Here is a 12,939-nt window from a genome sequence, read left to right as displayed (position 1 = left end):
AGAAGGATACATCATTTTCCTAGGGTCATACAGCTAGTAAACTGCAAATTGGTATTCAGAACTCGATTTGATCATTTCCAAATCCACATACTGCACGCAGTCCTTCCTGCGACATTGAGTATCAAGGGGAAAGGGAGATAGAAAAGAAAGAAGGGGTGTTAAAAGCAGAGAAATGTGTACAAAAGAAAAAACTTTCCTGAATTAATGCAGATTGAGCTTACAAAATGCCATGATATAGTACAACTATGTCATGGGAGAATGGGAAACTCATTGATCCAGTGGAACTGACTATCTCATGATGGAAGTAAATAATCTCATAGTCTAGAGCAAGAAGGTATCTTAGGAGATTTCAGATCATGAACCACCTGGCACAGTTCCTTTATATCCCCTCCCTTACCTGTCCTCTCAATTGTTACAGAGGCCATGTGTCACCTGGAAGTTGGCAGGATCCCTCCTCTTCTGCCTTGAAGAGGTATGTGTTAATTTATGAGAAAAAATTAGAGAATTGACTTTTATAATCTTTTGTGCCTCTATTATTGTCTTGGCCACTGGTGTTTCATAAATATCTTTAGTACTGCTAATACCCAGTGCTGCCTCAGCTAAGTAATTCACAGTGGGAGCTGGGGTGCCCTCAACCCTGTCTCTGCCGTTTTCCGCCCATGCAGCTTTTTGTGTTCTTTGACTGCAAGCAACAGAAACCTCTGGCTAACTTAAGCTGAAGGGTGTAGGGTAGTTACAGAATACACAGAAAATCCAAGCAACTTGGCTTCAGGAAGGACAGAAAACAGGACCACTCCAGGGATACATGTGGATGAAAGTAATCAGGGCACCCAACTGAGTGGGCAAATTAGAGTGGATTTAACCTGCTCTCTGATCATCAAGACTTGTCTCTCTGTACAGGGTTTTGTCTGCCTGGAAAAAGGGTGACTTTTTCTTTGCTCAAAGATGCCTCTACTCCCTTTGCTGTGTGCCTTTTGTAAGCATCACAAAGGGTTGGCAGTGGCCACAGGAGTAATAAACAATCTTCTTAGGTTGTTGCCATAAAAAATACATCAGCTCCAACAATTTCTGATCTTGTGTATTTCTACTAACGGTTCAGATTCTAAGGAGAGATTTGGCTAGCTTGAGCCTCTGATGGACAGTCTCATGAAACTTCATGGAATCAGGAGTCAGAAGGGTGGAGTGGAAGGAGGGAGAGACCTCCCCGCCCCAAATCAGCACTCTTTATCAAAAGAAGGAAGAACATTGCTGCAGACAATACCAACAGGTGTCCACCACACCCACAAGCTGAACAGGAAGTAAGTGCTCTCCCTTACTCAAGGCTGCCGTGTGTCACCAAACTCTGGAAGGAATCATTCACAGTGAATTCCGTGTGTATGGTACCCCCTGGAGTTGTGCAATACAGAAAGAAGCCTTGTCATTTCCCTACATACTTCCTGCCTTACCAGTCCTTCCAGATATAACAGATACTGGGGTACAGTTGCTATATTCTCAATTTTTTGCTGAAAGCTCAGGTAGATCTCTCAGCCTAGCATGATGTAGGAAGGATACTAGTTCATGACTCTTCCTATCTTGCTTATTCTTCTCTATCACCCAAGGAAAGGAGGCCTAGTTCTTCAGAAGTCTGTCCCACTTGGATGATCCCTTGCATCCCCTCATTCAAACTCTCTAATCTGTATCCCATACCCCTCCCTCTGAAAACCACCCCTGTAGGAGTGTGGGAGGATGTCTACTCCTCCTTTTCCTCTTGTGTCTTGCTAACTCAGAGCCTTTAGTTTAATAGAATGCTAATAAAGGTTTTTCTCTAGTTTCAAGAGGAATGGAAGGAGTGAATGCTCTAATTTCAGTCTGCTGTTCCTTACTGGTTATCTTCGAAACAAAAACACTAACGTGAGCGCCATTTTTCCCCTCAGTCTGACCTCACCTAAGAAAAGCAGAGTCTTCCCTTTAATGTGTCTTTGACCTTGCTCTTTGCAGAAAAATTACCCTTGAATTACTGAGCTAAGCAGCTTTTGACTGCTTTCTGAGCCTGGCTTACATTATAAAAGCCATCACATTAGCTGTGAGTGGCTGGGCCTGAGCCATCTGGGATGGCAGATACCAGCTCCTATTAGACTCCTTCCGACCCTCAAATCTCTTTCCTGATAGAAGTGGGTAGGGGTTGGTCTCAGTTCATCACCACACATTTTCTATTTAATTCTAGTCCGCCCTGCTCTTGATTCTCCCAACTATTAACCCTGCTATTCATTTCTCTGTTTGTGGCCTTAGCTGACCTTTAGACTTAATTCATGGCGCTGCTTCCTTGTACCTCTCAGCAACCCTTCTGCTGTTCTCTTCCTACTTGGCCTGCTGCTGCTGGGCCCAGATATAATCATGAGGATTTTGTCATATGGGAGAGCTGTCTAGAAAGCAGAGAGAAGTGATATAAGAAAAGGAAAAAAAGGAATAGGTATGTTTTGATGAAATGTAATTTCATGAAAATCTGTCTTGCTCAGGGACAGCCACAATGGGGAACGCTGGCTACTCTTGACCAGATCGGTGGTATTAGGTGGGATGGGAGAAAAGGGCTAGTGCTAGAAGCAGGAAAGAACTATCAAAATCAATTCCAATGCATAGGACAGGCTGTGCCTAACCCTCTCTAACCAGCTGGACTCCCTATGGGATAAGCAACCCATGTAGGACTCAACCTCCACTGCAACATGGACCCAACAAGAAGAGAACTGGGCAGAGTGGGAAAGAGCTGAGATGCTTGGGGAGGGTGGAGATGATAGGACAGTAGGCAGCCCACCAGCATCATTACCAGATTCAGCAATTCCTTGTCATTTCCAAGCCAGGAGATACAGGAAGGAATTCTAGAGTTATCCTGCTGCCAGTGGATCTTCCCGGTGTAATCCCAAAGGTCTAGACTTGGGTATAGAAGAACTGCAAAGATCTGGCTCAGGGAGGATGAGAGTGATGAGCCCAGGCACAGCACACAGGAACTTGATTCCTTTCTGAAGATGTAGTTGGACAAGAATGTTGGGAAGGTGGGGTGGTGTTCAGGTGCTACACATCAGCTCTCCTCTCACCAGTATCCACCTTGGGTGAATCCAGACATCCTCAGGATCTCAGCTGGTATCAAGCTCAGGATGTTCCACGTGGCTCCCTTAGACTCTCTACCTCACATCCGACTGTCTGTTAGACATCTCCACCTGGATACTCCACAGTCATACCACACTCAACGTGGCCCAACCTGAACCATGCCCCATCCCCAAACTTTCTGTGTTCCCTGTTTCAGAGAATAGCAGCTCTTTACCTAAGGCAGAAACTTGAGTGCTATCTCTGACTCCTCTCTCTTCATCAAGACCCTTGCATTTAGTCAACCACTGAGACTTGCCAATTCAACCTGCTAGATGTTTATCAAATTTGTATCCAGTCTCCATCCCTCCCTATTACTATAGTTCACATTCAGGCCACCACCATTCTTGCCTAAGTTACTAAAATAGCATCTAGCTACCATCGAACCATCAGCTACCACTCTTGTCCTTGCCAGTCTCATCTTCCATGACATTCCTGTGCTTGAAAGTCCTACCATGGCTCCCATTTGCTGAGGATAAAGTCCAAGCTCAATTGTCTTGCCTACGGGGCCCTCTGTGATCTACCTTCAACCACCCTTCCAGCTTCGTTCCTCACTATGACCTGCTACAAATTTCATGCTCTACAAACACAAGTACACTTATAGTTCTCCCTTCACACACTCTGCTGTACCTCACCTCCATGTCAGTGCTCCAAGTGACACCTTGACCAGCAATGTCCTTCCTCTGCTATTTTCATCTGACTAACACAGACTCTTTGAAGCTCAGCTCTAGAACCTCTTCCAGGAAGCCTTCTCTATCCACTACAGTTTACTTCTCCAAATGTTAAAGATGTTTTTTAAAAGAGATTCAAAAAGATTAAAAGAAGCAACCAAAGCAAAAATAAATAAACCGGACTACTAAAAATCTTCACAGCAAAGGAAAAAAATTTTTAAAATGAAGAGGCAACCTATGGGAGAAAATATTTGCAAACCCCATACTCAGTAAGGGGTAATATCCAAAATATATAAAGAACTCATACAACTCATTAGCAAAAAACCAAATAACCCAACATAAAAATGGGCAAAGGGCCTGAATAGACATTTTTCCAAAGAAGACATACAAATGGCCAACAGGTACATGAAAAGGTGCTCAACATTGCTAATTATTAGGGAAATGCAAATCAAAACCACAATGAGATATCACCTCACACCTGTTGGAATGGCCATTATCAAAAAGACAAGAGGAGCTTCCCTGGTGGCGCAGTGGTTGAGAATCTGCCTGTCAATGCAGGGGACACGGGTTCGAGCCCTGGTCTGGGAAGATCCCACATGCCGCGGAGCAACTAGGCCCGTGAGCCACAACTGCTGAGCCTGCGCATCTGGAGCTCTGTGCTCCGCAACAAGAGAGGCCGCGACAGTGAGAGGCCCGCGCACCGCGATGAAGAGTGGCCCCCGCTCGCCGCAACTAGAGAAAGCCCTCGCACAGAAACGAAGACCCAACACAGCCAAAAATAAATAAAATGAATAAATTAATAAAAAAAAAAAAAGACAAGAGATAAGTGCTAACAAGAATGTGGAGAAAAGAGAACACTTGTGCACTATTGGTGGGAATGTAAATTGGTGCAGACACTATGAAAAATAGTGTGGAAGTTCCTCAAAAAATTAAGAATAGAACTACCTTTGATCCAGAAATCCCACTTCTGGGTATCTATCGGAAGGAAATGAAAACAGGATCTCAAAGTGATATCTGCACCTCCATGTTCATTGCAGCATTATTCACAAAGGCCAAGAAATAAAAACAACTTAAGTGTCTGTTTCTGACAACAGATGAATGAATAAAGATGAATGGATAAAGAAGATTTTATATATATATATAATCTTCAGATATCAGAGAGAGAGAGAGAACACATGGGATATTATTCAGCCATGAGAAAGGAAATACTGCCATTTGAGACAACTTGGATGAAACGAGGGCATTATGCTAAGTGAAAGAAGTCAGACAGAGACAGATAAATACTATATGTAATCACTTATATGTGGAATCTAAAAAAAGCTGAAATCATAGAAATAGTAGATTGGTAGTAACCTGGGGCTGGGGAATGGGAGGAATGGGGAGATATTAGTCAAAGGGTATAAACTTCCAATTGTAAGATCAACAAGTGCTGGGTATCTAATGTACAGCATGGTGGTTATAGCTAATAATACTGTATTATATACTTAAAAGTTGCTAAGAGAGATCTTAAATGTCTCATCACACACAAAAAATGGTACTTATGTGATGGGATGAAGGTGTTAGCTAATGCTATGGTGATAATCATTTTACAGTATGTAAGTGTATCAAATCAACGTGTTGTACACCTTAAACTTACACAATATTACTTGTCAATTATATCTCAATAAAATTGGAAAGAACAGATTAAAATATGGCTTCACCTTTCCCATGCCCTCACATATACAATTAAGGGCCCCAATTCGTACCCTTGTAATACACAGTACCTACCTAACCATTGATCATGTTACCTCTTATTATAGTCATGTTTCCATTGTATTACCACTTAATGATAGTCTCCAAGGGAACAAGGATGATATATTACATCCCCCACACCAAGACCATAATAGACATTAAATAAACTGTAAATAAATAACTGTATTAATAAACGATAACCAAGTACTTTGGTTTATTTAATTCTCCTCCCCTACTTCTAAAGAGGCAAGACTGTTTAGTACAGTCCTTCCCAGGATCCTTTTCAAGAGAGTTCAGTGTTGTGGTCAAGATCACGCGCTCTGGATTCCGGCATGGCTGAATCATTTTGGCTCTTCCATTTTTTAACTGTGGAAATGTGAGCAAGTTACTCATCCCTTATCCCCTCTGAGCCTCACCGCCCCATTTGCAAAATGAGGATCATCATAGAATCTACCTCATGTGGTTATTGTGAGGCTTAAATTAGGTAATGTACGGCTCTTGTTTTGGTACACCAAAAAAAACCTTGGTGATGATTTTTCCTCTTTTCTACTCTTTGACTTTCTAGCCTAGTATTCCAAAGTCAGGAGGAGGGGATATGATTAGGGCTGAGAATGGGAAACACTTCCAATCTTTTAAGTGTATCTTTAACCTGAAGTTTCTGCTTTTGTTCCAAAGCAAGGTTGAAAGAGAAGGGGCTTCTTTGTGATTCTAGCTGTCTTTTATTCAAGAGGAAAGTATCACACAGACTCACAGCAGCAGCAGAACACCGAGCCAGAGCCAGGAAGCCTGGCCCAGAGAAGTGAGGCTGCCTGCTCAGTGAAGAGGGAATCGGTCACAGAGACAGATCTCATTAATGCTAATGGCCTTTGTGCAGCTAATTAGCAGCATACTACACTCAGTATTTACCCTTGTGTGCCTACAAAGTTCCACTTTCTCCTTGGGAAGCAAGCTGTTTCTCTACCTGACTCATGGCGAGGAAGATCTCTGCTGCCAGACAGCAGCTTCATCTCTGCCTGGATGGGGTGGCTGCAGGAAGGCAGACGGGGCTCCACTCAGGGGCCTGGGAGGAAGGTAAAGAGGGAGCGCGTGATTCGTCTTCCAATCCTGGGTGGAGCGCTGGGCTGCTAAAGGCCTCACCCATCACGGGTGCCGTTTTCATGAGTCAGTCAGGCAGCTGTCAGCCCCAAGTGCCCTTCCAGAACTGCTGAGTGTGCAACCATCCTCTTCTTCCTTTGCAAGGAGTGGTTCTCTGAGCTTAGGGCAGACCCCCTCCTTCCCACAGGGCCTGGGAGAAGGGGTGAATCACCAAGAAAGGGTCTTCTTGGGGGCCTAAGCAGAGAGCTCCTGGTGACCTTCTCACCATTCATTCCACAATCTTTAACAGAACTCGGAATATGAGCCGCACCATGAGCCACTTCATGAACACCACAGTGAATAAGGAGTGAATAGGCGGGGCTCTGCCCTGGGGAGCTCCCATGAAGACTAATTTACAGCCATCATGCTGCACTGGGATAGTGCAGGGCAAGAGCGGAGTGTCAGGGAAGGACCGCTCTGGCCGGACCGGGGGTGTCGAGAAGAGCTTCATGGAGGAGGAATCGCTGCACTGTCCAAGCACCTATGCCCTGAGCATAGACCTGTCTCCAGTGGAGAAGTCTGCTCTGTTAGGCGCCCCTCCCCTTCCTCTGAAGCAACAGGCTTGGAATCTGAAGAAGTCATCACAGCTCTGAGTCCTGGTCCTGCTTGAAATGATGTAGACAGAGAGGCTGCCTTGGGGACCGAATGTTCTGGAGACTACAGGGTGATCACTGCTCCATCAGCAGGAACCTGGGCTGGTTCCCTGGGAGACCTCCCTCTCAGCTCACCTCCGCATTCTCTTGGCCTAGGAAATCCTCCCCAGCTCCCAACCCACGGCCTTGCTCCATGGCTAATGCCAATTGCACAGATGACCACAGGGCCAGTGGTTTCTCCTCATACCCCAAGAGATGTGCAATGACCCCCCAAAATTCACATGTTGAAGATTAACCCCCAGTGTGATGATATTAGGAAGTGAGGCCTTTGGGAGGTGCTTAGGTCAAGAGGATGGAGTCCTCAGGAAAGGATTAGTGCCATTATGAAAGGGACCCCAGAGAGCTCTTTTGCCCTCCTTCCACTTTGTGAGGACACAAGGAGAAGGCAGCAATGAGGAACCCAGAAGAAAACTCTCACCAGAACTCGGCCGTGCTGACACCCTGATCCCAGACATCCAGCCTCAGGAACTGTGAGAAATAAATTTCCATTGTTTTATAACAATGGTACTTTGGTACTTTGTTATAGCAGCCCAAACTAAGACAAAATGCTGGTTCAAAAGGAATCCTTCAACCCTGTGAAGTGGTTGCTTGATCTATGCCCAGCCCCTAACTGCATTGGAGTTCTTGCCGGGCCACCAGCCCTGTCCCAGCTGAATGTGTCCTGGAATGTGTCCCGCAGAGCACTGGGAGAGAGAGCCTTAGTTCTCCGATGACCCCCGTGGAGCTCGGGAGAGTTGGGTGGCCTGTGCTTTAAGGCAGGAGCTGGGACTAGAGGATGATCTCTTGCTGCAGAGGTGACCGCAGAGCCAGTGGCCTCTCACCAAACGCTGGGAGCTGCCCACCCACTCCTGACACACATACACACACCACAGCCTCTTGCTACAGCTTCTGTTCACCAGGGCACCACTGAAAGCTGCGTGGGTGGAGTTGTCAGCAAGGCCCCATGGATGGGCTCCCTGCCAGCCATTCCCTTTTGGGCTAAAGGATTGCAGAACAAGCTGTAGTGTCAAAGAAGGACCCAGTGTTAATCACTATTTTATATGCTACAGTATAGCTGAGACTACACAGGACAAGGCAGGATCAATGAGGGGCTGGCTTGTCCCAGGTGGAGCATTCTTGTGGAGTCCTCAGTGGCCTAGGCTTGTTCACAGAACTGAGTTCGACTACAGAAGAATGCCTGGCCCAGTGGAACTGGCTTGTAAGCAGGAAAGAGACTGCACAGTCAGCCACAGCTGGTGCCCACTTCTGGGCCTTTATTTCCCTGAAGCTGTTTCCATTTCACTCCAAAAGCTTTCCCAATCTCTCTTTCTCTCATTCTCTCCTCGGGTGACCCCAAGTGCATTATTTCAGGACAAAACAGAATAGTCAAGACAGAAACAGCCCCAGTGCCAGTGCAAATTCTGCCCTGATAAGTCACAACCCATCTGCACTGGCTTGGCCTAGGATACACCCAGACTCATGGCAGTTAAACCTTAATGCCCAGCCAGTCTTGGGCTGGGGACATTGCCCCTACATATAACTGCCCTTACACGCACACACACACACACACACCCACACACACACCCTTTCAGGAAACTGCCCCAGCTGCTCAGAGAAAGGAAATGCACATATTTTTCAAATGTTAGAGCCAGGAAGAAATTGAGAAGTCATTCAGCTCAGCATCCTCTTGACATATGGCTGGAACCAAGGGCTCAAGAGGAGAAGAGCCTTGCCTAAACTCGCCTGGCATGTTAACACCCTGGCCTCCTGACTCTTCCCAGACCTTGAAGTCTCTTCCTGGTCTGTACCCTCAGTGACCAAGTCACCAGCTCTTGTTCAAGTTCCTCCCTCTGCTGCAGAGCTGGTCATAAGCTAGTGCCATGACTGATGGGAGGAGTTTCCAGCTTTAGCCTCCGTGCAAAGCAGTAGGGCTGTGTGGTCTGATGGTTAGAGCCCAGCTTTAGCAGCTACCAACCCAGGTCTGAATCCTGGGTCAATCACTAAGTAATTATATGTCCTTGGCAGGTTAAATAACCTGTCTGGGCCTCAGTTTCATCATCTGCTAAATAGAATAATAATACAATCTACCTCACAAACTATTGTGCAGATGAAATGAGTTACTATTCTTGAAAGAACCTGGTACAGAGTAAGTGCTATATGAACCTAGACTATTATTATTATCATTGGGGTATTTATTATAAATGCATATTCGAGGCCCCACCCACAGATAATCTGATTTAGTACATCCATATTAGGAACCAATAATCTGCATTTCAGCAAACACCCTTAGTGATTTTAGTGGGTGCCAGGGCGAGAGAGGAATGCAATGGTCCAAGGACCATATTGACACCAAAGCTCTGTTTTCAAGGCTGGGGAAGTGTATTTTGACCCCACCCTGGTCTGTAAAAGAAGAACTCCAATGACCTAGTTAACCTTCTTGTCTGAATCCCTAGATCCGCATTCCTCACATTTCCCTCCTCCCTGGACGTCTTGTTAAAAGACTGGTCCTCAGGTCTCACCCGAAACCTGCGACTCCCAACTCTTGGGTTTAGGAAACAGCCTTTTCAACACTGCCCCCTCCCAAGGGGGTTCAGAGGTTTATGGAAGGTTGACAGTCACTGACAAAGAGCAGGTTTCCCTGGCCAGGCTGAGCACTGCAGGTCGGGGGAACGGAGACTGCCAGGGAGGGAGCCCGGGTCACCCTTTGCTCCCCTTCACCTCACCCACTCAGGGCTGCCACTCCACAGATCTCAATCCCAGCCTGGGTGGCATTTCCATGCTGGCCCTTTATTTCCTGCCAAGAACAGAGCTGACCTCTCTGGTCCACTGGCTCTCCGCCCAGCCAGGCCGTAGGCGGCATCCTTGAAGACCTCTTTGCCCTCTCTCCCCCGGGACTGAAAGGCTGTACTGGGGGGAGAGAGGAGGGGACCCAGGCATCATTTAGGAGGCTGCTAAGACCTAGCTTGGGGAGCAGCCAGAAAGATAGGTCCCAGTCCAGACAGCCCCTCCTCCCTGCCCAGACCTCTGTGTACTCATGCAAAGATAATTCAGTTACTGGGAATGCAGACTGGAGAGATAACCTGATTTAGAAGCTGAAACCATCTGAGCTGGGCAGGAAAGCTGGGGTGCAGGAATAGTCCTTATTAACCCAGGAAGGCTGGAGCAGTAAAAAGAGAAAAGGGGTGTTGGGTGGAGAGGCATTGGATGGCTGCTTGGAAAGAATGATGGCTGGGGTTTGGGTGTTGGTCCCTCCCACCCGTCATCCCCCACCCTTGGTCCACCCAAGGGCTCACTCACCCCTTAAATCTTCTGTGAATTCACTTTTTTTCTAGAGTGCTAACACAGCCATCATCTGGCTTATACAACCATCCGGGGAGGAGATAAGCTGAGAAACCTATAAAGAGTCAGGGAGGAAGAAAACCTTTTCTGAGGTTTAATTTGAGTCATTGATCACCAACTACCCTCAGAACAAGTTATTTCAGTGTGAGCTGTCATCTGTGAAAGCTGGTAGTGTGGCTGCTATGGGACCCGCTGGGCAGGAAGCTGCAGGGAGTGCTCAGGGTTAAGGTCAGAGGTGTGGGGACCATTCCTCCCCTCCTTTCCTTCACACTTGAGAGCCAGTCCTCACTCCCACAAATTCCAGGGGTGCCTTGTCTTCCCTCAGCCATCTCGAGCTTGGTACCTCCTTCTATGTTTCTCTCTCATCCTTGTTTGCCTGGAAGTCCCCCCTGCAGTCTCATTTTCATCCACCTGCATCTTAGGAAGAAGATGCTCTGGAGGAAAGCAGACTGGCTCGCCCCTGGAAAGGAAAGCAAGTGATTAAGAATCTTAAAAACAGCTCCAGTGGGCTTCCCTGGTGGCGCAGTGGTTGAGAATCTGCCTGCCAATGCAGGGGACACGGGTTCGAGCCCTGGTCTGGGAAGATCCCACATGCCGCAGAGCAACTGGGCCCGTGAGCCACAACTACTGAGCCTGCGCATCTGGAGCCTGTGCTCCGCAACAAGAGAGGCCCCGATAATGAGAGGCCCGCGCACCGCGATGAAGAGTGGCCCCCACTTGCCGCAACTAGAGAAAGCCCTCGCACAGAAACGAAGACCCAACATAACAATCAATCAATCAATAAATCTATAAAAAAAAAAAAAATTCCTTTCATGTTAAAAAAAAAAAAAAAAAAAAAACAGCTCCAGTCATTTATCTTCTCTATCTGCTTCTTCTCCTGGCATAGGGAAATTTTTCTCTGCAGATAATTTGTCTTTCTTACAACCTGCCTGTTCTATGTCAGATGAATGTGAGACCCTGAAGAAGCTGAGGCAAGTCCAAGAGTTCTTTGGACATTGTAGATTAGATTTGTAGGCTGGAGGACAGAGCAGAGACCCCAGCCACACCCCAGATGCCAACTAGAAGGACCAGACGCAACTCCACCATAAACGCCAGACCCACTGCAGGATGGCTGTGCCCCGCCCTGGCTACTTCAGAACGGGCCTGAAAGCGCCTATATTAAGTAGGCAGGGGACAGGCCAGCAGTGAAGGAGTTAATGAAGAGCCAGACTTTCCCCACCCCACTCCACTCTCCCCCTGGACCCAGAAGAATAACCAGTCAGTAAGATGACCCCAATGGAAGAAGTCCAGAATCATTTACTCTGCTCTCAGGGGTATTTGTACTCATCTCCACACAAATCAAATCGCTCAGAGTGAAGGTAGGGCTGGGAGGGAGCCCAACGGGACAGGGCTTCTAACCTTTCAGAGGCTGGGCAGGGACCCGCCCAGGGCAGAGCCTTCAAGCCCTGGGGCCCAAAACCAAGGAGTCTGAAACTAAGGAAAGAGTGCTGGGACTCGCCAGGCCACAGCTGGTCTAGAATCTCCGTACTTTTTTCCCTGAGAATTTGTTAACTTTCCAGAAAATTGCAGCGTGGCTTTCCCCAGCGTGGTAAAATGGTGAGGGGTTTCCTCTCACAGTCACCCTAGCCGTCCAGGGCAAGATGAGTTAACCAGGGGACACGTAAGGGTATCAGATATGAGAAAGCTTCAGAAAAAGCTGAAACTCCCAGAGTCTGGCAGGAGCCAGAGACCTCCCACTTCTCTGCTCCACGGAAGAACCCACTTGGCTGGCCTTGGCTGTCTCCTCTGCCTGCCCGGTCCCTGTCCCCAGCTCCTGCCCGGCCTCCCCAAGTGCCCCACAGGCTGGCCTGCCTGAAGCTTTGTGTTCTTGAAAGGCCCGCAGATTTATAGGCCTCAGCTGCAGACAGATATCCACCCCTGCCCCGCCTTCCCCTGCAGCCCCCAAACCACCCTCCCCAGTCCTTCTCTCCCGGCCACACCACATCAGGGGTGTCCGATGGGGGCAGGGCAGGGAACACAGCCTGAAGGGTCACTCCATCCTCAGGCGGGAGTGCCACGCTGCTGGGGGCCTGCCTTGCTATGACCCACTAGTAGCTCGGAGTGGGCTGTCCAGGAGAAAGATGCAAGAGTGTTCATTTCATTACAGCCTGCAGATGAGCAGGGATCCTGTCTTTCTGGAATATTCTGCCCTGTAATAATTCTCAGGCTAAGACTGCAGTGACAGCAGTCAGGATACCTGACCTCCCCAGATCAGTTCAGCAAGTGTCCCCCAGTCCCAGACAATGTGAGCAAAGACTAATAAAGTCGTAGAGATG

General features: G+C 47.5%; 1 long non-coding RNA gene across 1 annotated transcript; it reads left to right on the top strand.

Moving 5' to 3' along the window:
- The first annotated feature begins 396 nt into the window (after positions 1 to 396).
- On the top strand, positions 397 to 11,465 carry LOC309605185. Its single transcript, XR_014231284.1, has 2 exons — positions 397 to 472; positions 6,469 to 11,465. It is a non-coding gene; the product is annotated as an uncharacterized lncRNA (long non-coding RNA).
- The last annotated feature ends 1,474 nt before the right edge of the window (positions 11,466 to 12,939 follow it).

Source organism: Balaenoptera borealis (genome assembly GCF_965194805.1).
Source record: "Balaenoptera borealis genome assembly, chromosome: 11".
Taxonomy (NCBI): Eukaryota; Metazoa; Chordata; class Mammalia; order Artiodactyla; family Balaenopteridae; genus Balaenoptera; species Balaenoptera borealis.
This window is presented reverse-complemented; position numbering and strand designations above follow the sequence as displayed.